This window comes from Magnolia sinica, chromosome 10 (assembly GCF_029962835.1).
Source record: "Magnolia sinica isolate HGM2019 chromosome 10, MsV1, whole genome shotgun sequence".
NCBI lineage: Eukaryota > Viridiplantae > Streptophyta > Magnoliopsida > Magnoliales > Magnoliaceae > Magnolia > Magnolia sinica.
Genome location: NC_080582.1, coordinates 813,492 through 825,317, shown reverse-complemented (window position 1 = coordinate 825,317; position 11,826 = coordinate 813,492). Strand labels below are relative to the sequence as shown.

The 11,826-nt window shown below is 42.9% G+C and overlaps 1 non-coding gene across 1 annotated transcript; it reads left to right on the top strand.

Annotated features, from left to right (window-relative positions):
* The first annotated feature begins 3,462 nt into the window (after window positions 1-3,462).
* Window positions 3,463-3,569, top strand: LOC131217733 (small nucleolar RNA R71). The gene has a single exon (XR_009157324.1). It is a non-coding gene; the product is annotated as a small nucleolar RNA R71 (small nucleolar RNA).
* The last annotated feature ends 8,257 nt before the right edge of the window (window positions 3,570-11,826 follow it).

Genomic DNA, 11,826 nt, shown 5'->3' with positions numbered 1-11,826 from the left:
GTCGGTATGGCACCTGTAGCAAGATAATTAGCAATATCAGCGAACCAAGGTGAATGGGAGACTCGGAACAGTTGTTCATCAGGAAACATGTCGTTGATATGGGTCACCTCAAGGGGATTAGAGGTATTAAGGCGAGAAAGGTGATTGGCTACAACGTTTTCTACTCCCTTTTTATCTTTAATTTCCAAATCAAATTCTTGGAGTAGAAGAATCCATCGTATCAAGCGGGGCTTAGAATCATTCTTAGAAAGAAGATACTTCAGTGCTGCATGATCTGTATAGATAATGATCTTGGATCCGATCAGGTAGGACCTAAATTTGTCCAAGGCGAACACTACGGCTAAGAGTTCCTTTTCCGTAGTCGAGTAGTTCACTTGGGCAGGATTTAGAGTCCTACTCGCATAATGAATAACGTAGGGTTTTTTATCTTTTCGCTGGCCTAGAACCCCCCCAAGAGCATAATCAGACGCGTCGCACATAAGTTCAAAAGAAATGCCCCAGTCAGGTGGTTGTATGATGGGTGCACTAGTCAATATGCCCTTAAGCTTAATGAAAGCTTCTGGCATTGCTCGATCCACTCGTCTGAGCATCCTTTTAAAGTAGATTACACAAAGGATGAGAGAGGAGACTAAAGTCCTTTATGAATCGCCTGTAAAATCCTGCATGTCCTAAGAAGGATCGCACATTTCTAATGCTCTTGGGTGGAGGTAGGTTAGAGATAAGATCGATTTTTGCCTTATCTACCTCGATTCCTTTGGACGAGATAATATGTCCAAGGACAATTCCCTTCGAACCATGAAATGGCACTTCTCCCAATTAAGTACCAAGTTCTTCTCTTCACATCTTTTCAAGACACATTTAAGACTTTCCAAGCATTTGCTGTTGAAAGATGGACCATAAACAGAGAAGTCGTCCATGAAGACCTTTAGATATTGCCCCACCATGTCGGAAAAATACTAAGCATACATCGAAAAGTGGCGGGGGCATTACATAGTCCGAATGGCATCCTTTGATAGGCAAATGTGCCATAGGGATATGTAAATGTGGTCTTTTCCTGGTCTTCGAGGGCTATCTCTATCTGGTTGTAGTCGAATACCCGTCAAGAAAATCAGAATAGGAATGATCACTAACCTTTCCAGGATCTCGATCAATGAATGGTAAGGAAAGTGGTCTTTCCTCGTGACGGTATTCAACTTCCTGTAGTCAATGCACATTCTCCAACCAGTAGTGACTCTAGTTGGCACGAGTTCATTATTAGCATTGGCTACGATGGTGATTCCGGACTTCTTAGGGACCACTTGAGTTGGACTCACCCATTGACTATCAGATATAGGGTATATAATACCCACATCCAATAGTTTAAGAACCTCGGCCTTAACCACTTCCTTCATGTTTGGATTTAGTCTACGTTGTGGTTGCTGAGCGGTTTTTGCATTATCCTCAAGATATATGTGGTGAGTACAAATCGAGGGATCGATTCCCTTGAGGTCCGCTATCGTCCATCCCAGGGCTCCTTTATGCTCAATGAGAGTAGATATGAGCATACTCTCCTGTTCTTTCTCCAGGTGGGCAGAGATCACCACCGGGTATGTCTCATCTTGACCTAAATAGGCATATTTCAAATCAGAGGGCAAAGGTTTTAGGTCAAGCTTCAGCGGCTTGAGGTTAGACGGTAGAGGCACTACATCGGTTTGTGGCAATTCTTCAAATTGTGGCCTCCACCGGTTAACTTCAAGTACCGGTGCAGTATCAAGCAAGGCACACGTCTCCCTAATCATGTCATCATCAAAATCATGGGAGTGGGCCAGGCACGTCTCCAGATGGTCGGAGGATAAGGTCAGCGGTGTCGTATCTTCCACGAAAGAGTCAATCATGTTAATGTCGTGGAAATCGTCATCATCCTCTGAGTTGCTGCCGTTATTGAAAAAAATGTTTGACTCCAATGTCAAATTTCCAAAAGACATAGTCATGACACCATTCCTGCAATTGATAATTGCATTTGACGTGGCAAGGAATGGGCGACCAAGAATGACAGAAATCTGAGTGCTCATGTTATTGATGGGTTCGATGTCCAAGATGATAAAATCTACAGGGTAGTAAAATCTATTAACTTGGACCAACACATCCTCAATTATCCCTCTTGGTACACGAACAGAGCGATCAGCAAGTTGTAGTGTGGTTAGGGTGGGTTTTAATTCACCCAAACCTAACTGTTTGTATACCGAGTAGGGAATCAGATTGACGCTCGCTCCTAAGTCAAGAAGTGCGTGATCAATTCGATGGTTCCCGATTACACATGATATGGTTGGGCTACCGGGATCCTTGAATTTTTACGGCACGTCTTGCTTCAGGATGGCACTCACTTTCTCAGTCAAGAAGATTTTCTTTTGAATAATTTTCCATCTTTTGGTCGTGCATAAGTCTTTCAGGAATTTGGCATATGAAGGTATCTGTTTAACGACATCAAGTAGAGGAATGTTGACTTTCACTTGTTTCAACACCTCTAGGATATCCTGAGAGTTAGAGAGAGGTTTTGGTGAAACCAACCGTTGGGGGAATGGAGCAACTGGCTTCTCTAGAAGTTCCGGTTCTAATTTTTGTGGGGCATCACTAGATCCATCATTGTTGTCCTCTTCTGGTTCTTGAGGCTTTTCGGGCCTAACCGGAAGAGTTTTATCAATGATCTTTCCACTCCTAAGAGTGGTGATGGATTTAGCGTGCCCCATCTGATTTGAAGAGCTGGGATCATTAATCTCATACTGCGGTTTAGGATTGGGGAGAGGTTGTGCAGGAAGCATCCCCTTTTCTATAACCGTCATACGAGAATCTATCTTTTGCATAAAATCTGTAATTCCCCGCATTGCCTGAGCCAGCTCTTGTATGGAATTTTGAACCGGTTCCTCTTGAGGTTTCACTTGATTTGGATTTTGATTGAAGAAACCTGGAGGAGTAGCCGTTTGTCCATTCCTCCAACTAAAGTTTGGATGATTTTTCCAACCAGGATTGTACGTATTGGAGTTAGGTCCAGTAAAAGGTCTTTGATAGTTGTTTACGGCATTAGCTTGTTCATTCAACATTCCTCGAAAGGCGGGTATTGTAGGACAATTTTCAATTATATGAATGTTGCAATCACAGATGCCGCAAACAATTTCATTAACCTTATCCTTCTTTCCTTCCATGGCCTCGACTTTCCTTATGAGCGTAGTCACCTTACACTTGAGATCATCCTCTTCTTTCAAGAGATATAATCCACTTTTCTCCTTTAATTGAGTCGGCCTAGACGTGGTGTTCGCTATTGGGTAATAGTCCCATGATTGTGTTTTTTCAGCAAGACTATCGAGGTAATCCCATACCTTGTCAAAATCTTTATTAATGAACTCTCCATTACACATTGTCTCGACCATTTGGCGCATGGAAGATGTCAGTCCATCATAGAAAAAATTTGTAATGCGCCACGTTTCAAATCCGTGTTGTGGGCATGAACTGACCAAATCTTTGAACCTTTCCCAACATTGGAAGAATGTTTCATCTTCCTTTTGGGCAAAGTTCATGATTACTTTTCTGAGGGTAATCGTTTTATGATGTGGGAAGAATTTTTTTATGAATTCCCTCTGCATGTCATTCCATGTGCCAATGGATTTAGGACGCAATGAATGTAACCATGTCTTAGCTTTCTCTTTTAAGGAAAAAGGAAAGAGTTTCAGCCTGACTGTATCCTCAGATACATTAGGAAAATATAATGTAGCCATAATCTCATCGAACTCTTTCAAATGTAAATATGGACTTTCTGATTCAAGTCCATGGAATTTGGGAAGGAGTTAGATAACTCCTGGTTGATGTCCATTTGTCCTGTGTTTTCAGGGAAAATCATGCATGAGGGCGTACTCACTCCCGCCGGTTGTAGATAATCTCGTAAAGTACGAGGTAGGGGTGCCTGTTGCACCTCATTCTCATCTTAGGTATCCTCCACCCTGGGTGGAAGTAGAGGAGGTTGGTCTTCAGCCATAACTTCAGTTAACTCAGGGAATTTCGAGCGGTGTCTAGTCCTGCGATGGATAGTCAACCCCTCAACCAATCCTCCTTCAGTCAAGAGACGTCGAGTGTTATCACGGGCCCACTTGGGCATGAAATACTCGCAGCCCTCAATCAAAGTCAAAGCTTAATCCTAAGAAAGGAAAAGAAAATCTAAAAAGAAAGAAAGGGAGAGTTGGAAAGGAATTACCAAATTGAAGCTCCTAAGTTAAGGACCTGCAAAATAAAACAAAATAAGTTAGATTTTTAAAAAAAAGCGAGGAACAATCCTTTTAAAAGAAAGGTAGCAGTAAACTGATTTCTAAAAGAAAGTGGAAACTTCTAAAATAAATTAGGAAAGTCCTAAACTAGAAAGTAAATTACTAAAAGAGAACTGAAAAATAGAAAGTAGAGAAGGAGTGTACCGAATTAGAGATTTCTATCTTAAAGGCCTACAAAATAGGAAGGTTAGTTTCTAAACAAAAATTCTAAAAATAAATTAGGAAACAAATTAGATTTTAAAAGAGTTAAAATTAGAAAGTTACTAAAATAAAAATAGAAAGTTAATTTCTAAAAAGGGAAAGAAATAACCTAATTTCTAAAAATAAACTATTTCCTACAGAAGGGAGGATACTAGAATTAGAAAATTTCTAAAATTTAAACCCTAATTCTAAAAATAGGAAAAAGTAGAGAGATTAGGAAGGAATTACCAATTGAGAAACTTATGTCAAGATCCTATAAAACAGGAAACAAGTTAGTTTTGAACTCAAATAAAAAAACTAAGGTTAGTAAAATCCTAATCTTAAACTAATCCTAAAACCAATTAATTTCAGAGAATCGTAACCGTCAGTCCCCGGCAACGGCGCCAAAAACTTGTTCACTCCCCAAGTATAGGGTTGTGATGTAGTAATAAACTCGGTAAGACCGAGGTCGAATCCACAGGGACTGAAACCTGTACGTTATCTGAAAATAACCAGATCTAGAACTAGACTAAGATGTGATCTGACCCAAATAAAATTTAAGGAATAATTGTGGAATAATTATCTAAAACTTAAGGAATTCAGAGGAATAAAACTAGGGATTCCGAGGATCCACTTGTGGAGATCAAGGAGATCTTATGCCTGCATCAAGAATTATGGAATTTAAACTGAACTTACTTGATCTAGTTTTCATGAGATCAGACGGGTGTACATTAGAGTGGATTCCATCACGAAACCATGCCCATGAGACAAAACAAACAACAAAATCAAACTAATTCACAATCAATCTGAGTGATGTATGAATGTCAGGAAGAGTACCATCATCCTACCATGCCCAGGAGACGATGGCGAACAACAGAACTTCCTGACGTCATAATCACACTAAGGAAAAAGAAATACTCAAAGCCATTGCAGACCCATTATAATTTCAGTCACAACAGATCATTAAAAACTAAAAGTATTCCCTTAATTATCAAACTAAAATCAAAGTCAGTTTAGGAATTTAAATTAAATTACCAGCATACAATGGAGTCTCCCATCTCGCTACAAGCTTCACCTCTTAGCCCTAGCTAAGACGTTTAGCCCAACAAGATTGGGCTTGATCTCTCAAATAAATAAATGAAAATAAATAAAAAGAAAATTAAAACTTTCAATGGCAAACCCTCTATCTTCTCTCTTGCAAACGTCCAAACTCGCAGTCCTGCTCGTCCAAAGCCTCCAGCCACGTCTCCCTCTCACCTTCCCACGGCCTCTCTTTTATATCTGAGAAGGACGATGCAGGTGCAGGAAACGTTACGCAGCAATGTCTTTTCCTCCCCCCTCTTTCTCTCTCCGTTTTTCCTTTATATCCTGGTCCCCTGCGAATCAAAGACTTCATGCCCAAGTCTGAGTTGTTGCGTCGGGAGAGAAGGATAGCTATTTACGCAGCCGCGTTCGCGTTCGCAGTGAAAACGCAGAATATCTTGCGTTTGGGTTGTGTTTATGGCAGGATATCAAACCATCCGTCATTTCTGAGATCTTGGCTGGAATATTGGCCTCCTTATGGACACATTGGACGGTATGGATCACTCAAATTATCGATGACCGTGGCCCACTGTCCCACGCAAATTCCGGACTCAACCGGACGCGAAAACAGGGCCTGCGCACGCTGGCTTGCTGTCGAAGTTGGTGGGGCCCACAGATTTTGTTTTGGAAAATCCACTCCGTCCACTGTATTCTGCTCGAAAAACTAAGCGGGGATCACTGTTTGGATCCAAATCAGTGTGGTCCATGGATGTTTTCATTCAGCCGTCCGTCCCACGTTTTGGGCAGTATTCTCCTGTGTATGCGAGCATAAATTAGGAAAGACCTTATATGTACGGTCGGTTTGACCCTCTGAAATAGATGGACGGTCCCGATCATCTTTTTGGTGGCCCATACTGAGATGGTGGACGGATAGTTCGTCCGTCTGTTGTAAACAGACACGGGCTCTGCTGCGTTTGGGCGAAAATTTCGGTCAAACGCCCATTTGACTGCTTCCTTTGCTCGGTACACTGCGAGTGTACAACCCCTGTGCACTCCCACGTACGCACGGTGGGTCCCAGCCTCATGCATGTGAGAAATCTGATCCATGCAACCTCTTTTTCATTTAATTTAAGCAGTTGAGACCAAAAATGGAGCATATCCATACATCAGGTGGGACCAAACTCAAGATTTTAGGGCTGATCTGTCTGTTGGGACACTTCCATAGGTACTGAACAGATGAAATTTGACGTGTACGGTTAATTTATGGTCCTCAAGCCACGTATGGAGTTTCGAACTGATCAGATGGTGGGAACCCTATGATCTTGCATTCTGGACACTTTTCAGGTCACTTGAGCTTCAATTCCTCAATTTTCTTAGATCCCTGGCGTGCAAATCTGTCGATCTTGGTCTCCTAGGGTCCGTCCCATGCTCTGGTGCTTTCAGACCATTAAATCCATGCTTTTAGTACCCTTTTCCAGTCCAAGCTCGTGAATGCGCCCTGCATCACAAATACGATTAAATCAGGTCATTAACCGGCATCATGCTTGTAAATCCTGGCAATAACTGGTTGACTGTATATCAAAATATCATCAAAATAAACCACAACGAACCGCCCAATGAAAGGTTTCAGAACTTGGTTCATCAATCTCATAAATGTGCTAGGCGCATTCGAAAGACCGAAGGGCATGACCATCCATTCGTATAATCCTTCCTTGGTCTTAAAGGCCGTTTTCCACTCATCACCCGACCGTATTCGAATCTGATGGTAGCCGCTCCTTAGGTCCAATTTAGAGAATATTTTTGCACCCTCTAGCATGTCCAGCATATCGTCCAACCGTGGTATAGGAAACCTGTATTTTATGGTGATTTTGTTGATGGCTCGGCTGTCGACACACATGCGCCAACTCCCATCTTTCTTTGGAGTTAATAGAGCTGGTACAACACATGGACTCATGCTCTCTCGAATAAGACCCTTACGGATCAACTCCTCTACTTGTTCCTACAGAATCTCACACTCATTCGGACTCATTCGATAATGGGGACAATTAGGTGAACTGGACGTAGGGACAAAGTCGATATGGTGTTGGATATCCCGCATGGGGGGTAACTCATCGGGAAGGTCATTGGGCCAGATTTCTTTGAATTCATGTAGCAGGGGCCTTAGTCTTTCAGGGATGTTGGTAGGCTCGAGTTCTTCCCCTTTTACAATTAATGCATAAGTCTGTTCTGTTTCCTTGGGTTCTTCCACGAAGTCCCGTATGGTTAAGAGAAAATGGCCCACCACTTTAGAAGTTTCAAGTGGTCCCTCTGGATCCATAGGGGCCAATATGGTCTTCCGGCCATCCTTGTCGAAGATATATATATTATATCGACCTCTATGAGTGGCGCACAGTCAGATTGACAGGGCCGACCGAGTAGTATGTGACATGCTTCCATGTCAACCACATCGCATACTACTTCATCCTTATAATGTTTGCCAATTGAAAAGGATATGGTGCACCGTTCGGTTACCTTTATTTTGCTGACCTTCTTGATCCAACTGATTGTATATGGAGAGGGATGACGTTCCGTTTTCAATTGTAATTTTTCCACCATGACCTTGGAGACGATGTTCTCGCTACTCCCACTGTCAATGATCACGTCATAAACCTTTCGATTCACCATATACCTAGTGCCGAAGATATTATGCCGCTATAGATGCACTTCTTTTCTTGGAGCATATAATAGTCGCCTCACGATGAGCGACTCACTGTGATCTTGCTGAATCCAACCTGAATCATCTGCCTCGTCCTCAGTGGTATGCTCTTGTTCTTCAATATCTGGATCTTCATAGGCGTTATCAGCACTACCATCATTGATGGCGAGGTTTGCCACTTTTCGCTGGGGACAAGTATTTGATAGGTGGCCCTGTTGGCCACAACGATAGCAGTTATCAGGCCTTGGCCGAGCACAGGGGTTCGGGATTTTACTTGGACCAGCAGCAGTCGATACGCCCCTTTGAGGTCTAGCTTGCCCGCTTCCCTGATCTCGGTTTTCAAACGTAGGAGGTTGAGTGCGTGCTCCTACGAGCTCCTTCCCCTTAGGCTGTGCAGTTCCCTAAGGCAGACTTGCCACAGGGATTCTTGCAGTAGGATAGGTGCGTGTGTTAGGACGTTCAAGTTGCGCTTCTGCCCGAGTAGCCAACTTGATCGCATCATTCATTGTCCAGAAGGACTACATCTAGACCCGATCCTGCATCGCGATACGCAATCCACCATTGAATCAAACGACTTGCTGTGATTCAGTCTCGGCCAAATCGTTACACGCCGCCAGGCGATAAAATTCTTCTGTGTACTCTCTCACCGACTAACTACCCTGTCAACAATTTTGGTATTGTTGGAATAATACCTGATCGTAATCGCTAGGGAGGAATCAGGCACGTAGTAGCTGCTTCATCCACTGTCATGTGCAGATTGATGCTTTCATCTACCTAGTTCGTACGAGTTGTAGTTGTTCCCACTAAGCTGAAGCTCCTCATTTCAACTTGTAGGCCACAAGCTTGACTTTCTTTACTTCAGGGATGTCCATATAGTCAAAAAATCACTCAACTTCAGAAAGCTAATAGAGAAAATCCTCAATGTATAGTTGACCATTGAAGTTACGAATATCAACCTGCATCTTGAATTCTTGATCTGTTTGATCTACTCGATCGCCGCCTTATCTAGGATATTGGAAGATTATGTCGTCGATCTCTTCCTTACTGGAGCCCCCCTCTCTATAGGAACAATGCTGAGTTTGGAGTTTCAACTAGAGTCTTGACATGGGATGCAAAATGGTCGCCCACTCTTGCCGCCACCATCACAGTCCTCTTAGGATCTGTTTGGGCAGTGGGATTAGAAGGGATTAGGTGGGACAGGATTCATCTGATCCCGTGCCAATTCCGCTCCATGCTTGGGAAGAATGGGAAAGCTTAGAATTACATTAAATGGAATTGCATTGGGTCCGTGCCCATTTCACTCAATGTTTAGCAAGTTGTGTAGGTCCCACCATGATGTGTGGATTATATCCGCACCGTCCACCCATTTATCGAGATTATTTTAAAGCATGGGCCAAAAATCAGGTAAATCTAAAGATCAAGTGGACCCCACCATAGAAAGCAACGGGGATTGAATACTTACCGTTGAAAACTTCTTTGGGGCCACATAAGTTTTAGATCTACCTCATTTTTAGGCCCATGCCATAAAATGAGGTTACAAAACAAATGAACCGTTTAGATATAACACATGTGTGTTATTCTCAATAATTTCATATGATGGTGGGTATATTCATTCAATATACCACTGTATTATCAACAAAGCATGGCATTAATTTTATCCCATGGTATTAGAGACAATCCCTGCCATTGGTAATAATTATATTTTTTGAATCTTATCCCACGTAATCCCTTCTAATCCCACTGCCCAAACAGACCCTTAGGTTTCCTTCTCTGCCCATGGAATGTGCTGCACCACCAGAGCGGATTTGGTGAGACTCGGGCACACGCAAGTCAGTGCCGCCCTTATCATGGTACCCACCCTGACATGTATATTGGGTATCCATCTCATCGATCTATCCAGGAGAAACCTCGCTTTGATACCATACTGACGCAGGGGAGGACGTGAGGTCGAGCACCGTCTTCCTCAAGAGGACAACTATTCCGAATCCACGGAACTTCTCTGGACTCCTCACAGAGACTTCTCGAATCCACGAGGAAAGAAAGCAGAAAATAGAAATAAATTCTAATAAATTCGAAATTGATTGATCCATCCTTAAAAATGAGTTCACAACCCTTTAAATAAGGGTACCAAGCAATGGGAAAGAAATCAAAATCAAACTACAACTCAAACTCCTAGAATCCGCGACTTACTATAAATAGTAAACTTACTATTTATAGACGGTCATGATGTCTACTAGTGCGCAAGGTTTTCGGCCAAAAATAGTAAGTGTCCTATTTGGCTTCACCAAACCGTTCTCCTAATTATTCTAAGCTCTTTTCACGTTGGGCGCAACTCCTAAAGCCCGACGGATGAAGAGTTATAATCAAACTAAAACTTACTATTTATAGTAAAAACGAAATTAAAACAGGGAAACGACCATCGATCCAGGGGTTTTCGCAATTTCGGGCTGCGCAACCTGGCGTAACTAGGTTAGTTGGCTAAAGTAGCTCGTTCTACCCCAAAATCATATATTTTACGTCAGATAACTCATTCTGGATTGCGAGATACGCCCGATCTAAGGTCCGATGGTCTGGATCACTTCTGTCGTTGACCGGACCTTTCTGATCCATCTTGGCCATGAAACTATCCGCGACCCGCTCTACATCAGTCCCCTCCACTTCAAAAGAACTCATCCTCGAGTTCTCATCCTGCGCTGGTTCATGATACTCGGTCAGGTTCGCGACGTTGAAAGTCCGTGAGATTGCCATGTCATTTGGAAGATCAACAACATAGGCGTTATCATTGATCTTTCGGATGATTGGTACCAGTCCAATCTTTTTATTCTTAAACTTGTTGTACGTTCCGGTCAGAAATCGTTCTTTGCGCAAATGGACCATTACTTGGTTGCCCACCTCGAACACTTTTTGTCACCGATGTTTGTTCGCTTGCTTCTTATACTTTTCGTTCGAGGCATGTAGCTTGGTTTGTACTTCCGCATGGATGCCTATGATCTTGTCGGCCATATGTTCCGCTGCAATGCTCATGGCTGGGAGCTGGGTAGAGGGACCAAGTCTAGTGTGTGGCGAGGTACTTGTCCATAAATAACCTGGAACGGGGATTTTCTTGTTGAGCAGTTTACCATGTTGTTGAATGCAAACTCCGCTTGAGACAAGGCCAAATCCCACTACTTCAGTTTTTCTCTTGAAATACATCGAAGGAGGTTTCCCAACGTGCGATTCACAACTTCAGTTTGATCGTCAGTCTGTGGGTGGTAGGCGTTGCTGAACTGAAGTCGTGTATCGAATCAAGTCCATAAAGTCCGCCAAAAGTGGCTTATGAACTTCGTGTCACGGTCAGAAGTAATAGTCTTGGAAACCCCGTATAGCCGCACAATTTCTCTGAAGAATAGATTCGCCACGTGTGTTGCATCGAGAGTCTTCTTGCATGGAATAAAGTGCGTTATCTTCGAGAAACGATCTACTACCACGAACACCGAATCCATGCCACGTTATGTTCGTGGGAGACCAAGCACGAAGTCCATAGATAAATCCTCCCAAGGGCCGTCAGGCACGGGTAACGGAGTGTAGAGGCCCGTATTATGAGATTGCCCCTTAGAGGTCTGACAAATATAACAACGTTAGACTGCCTTTCCCACA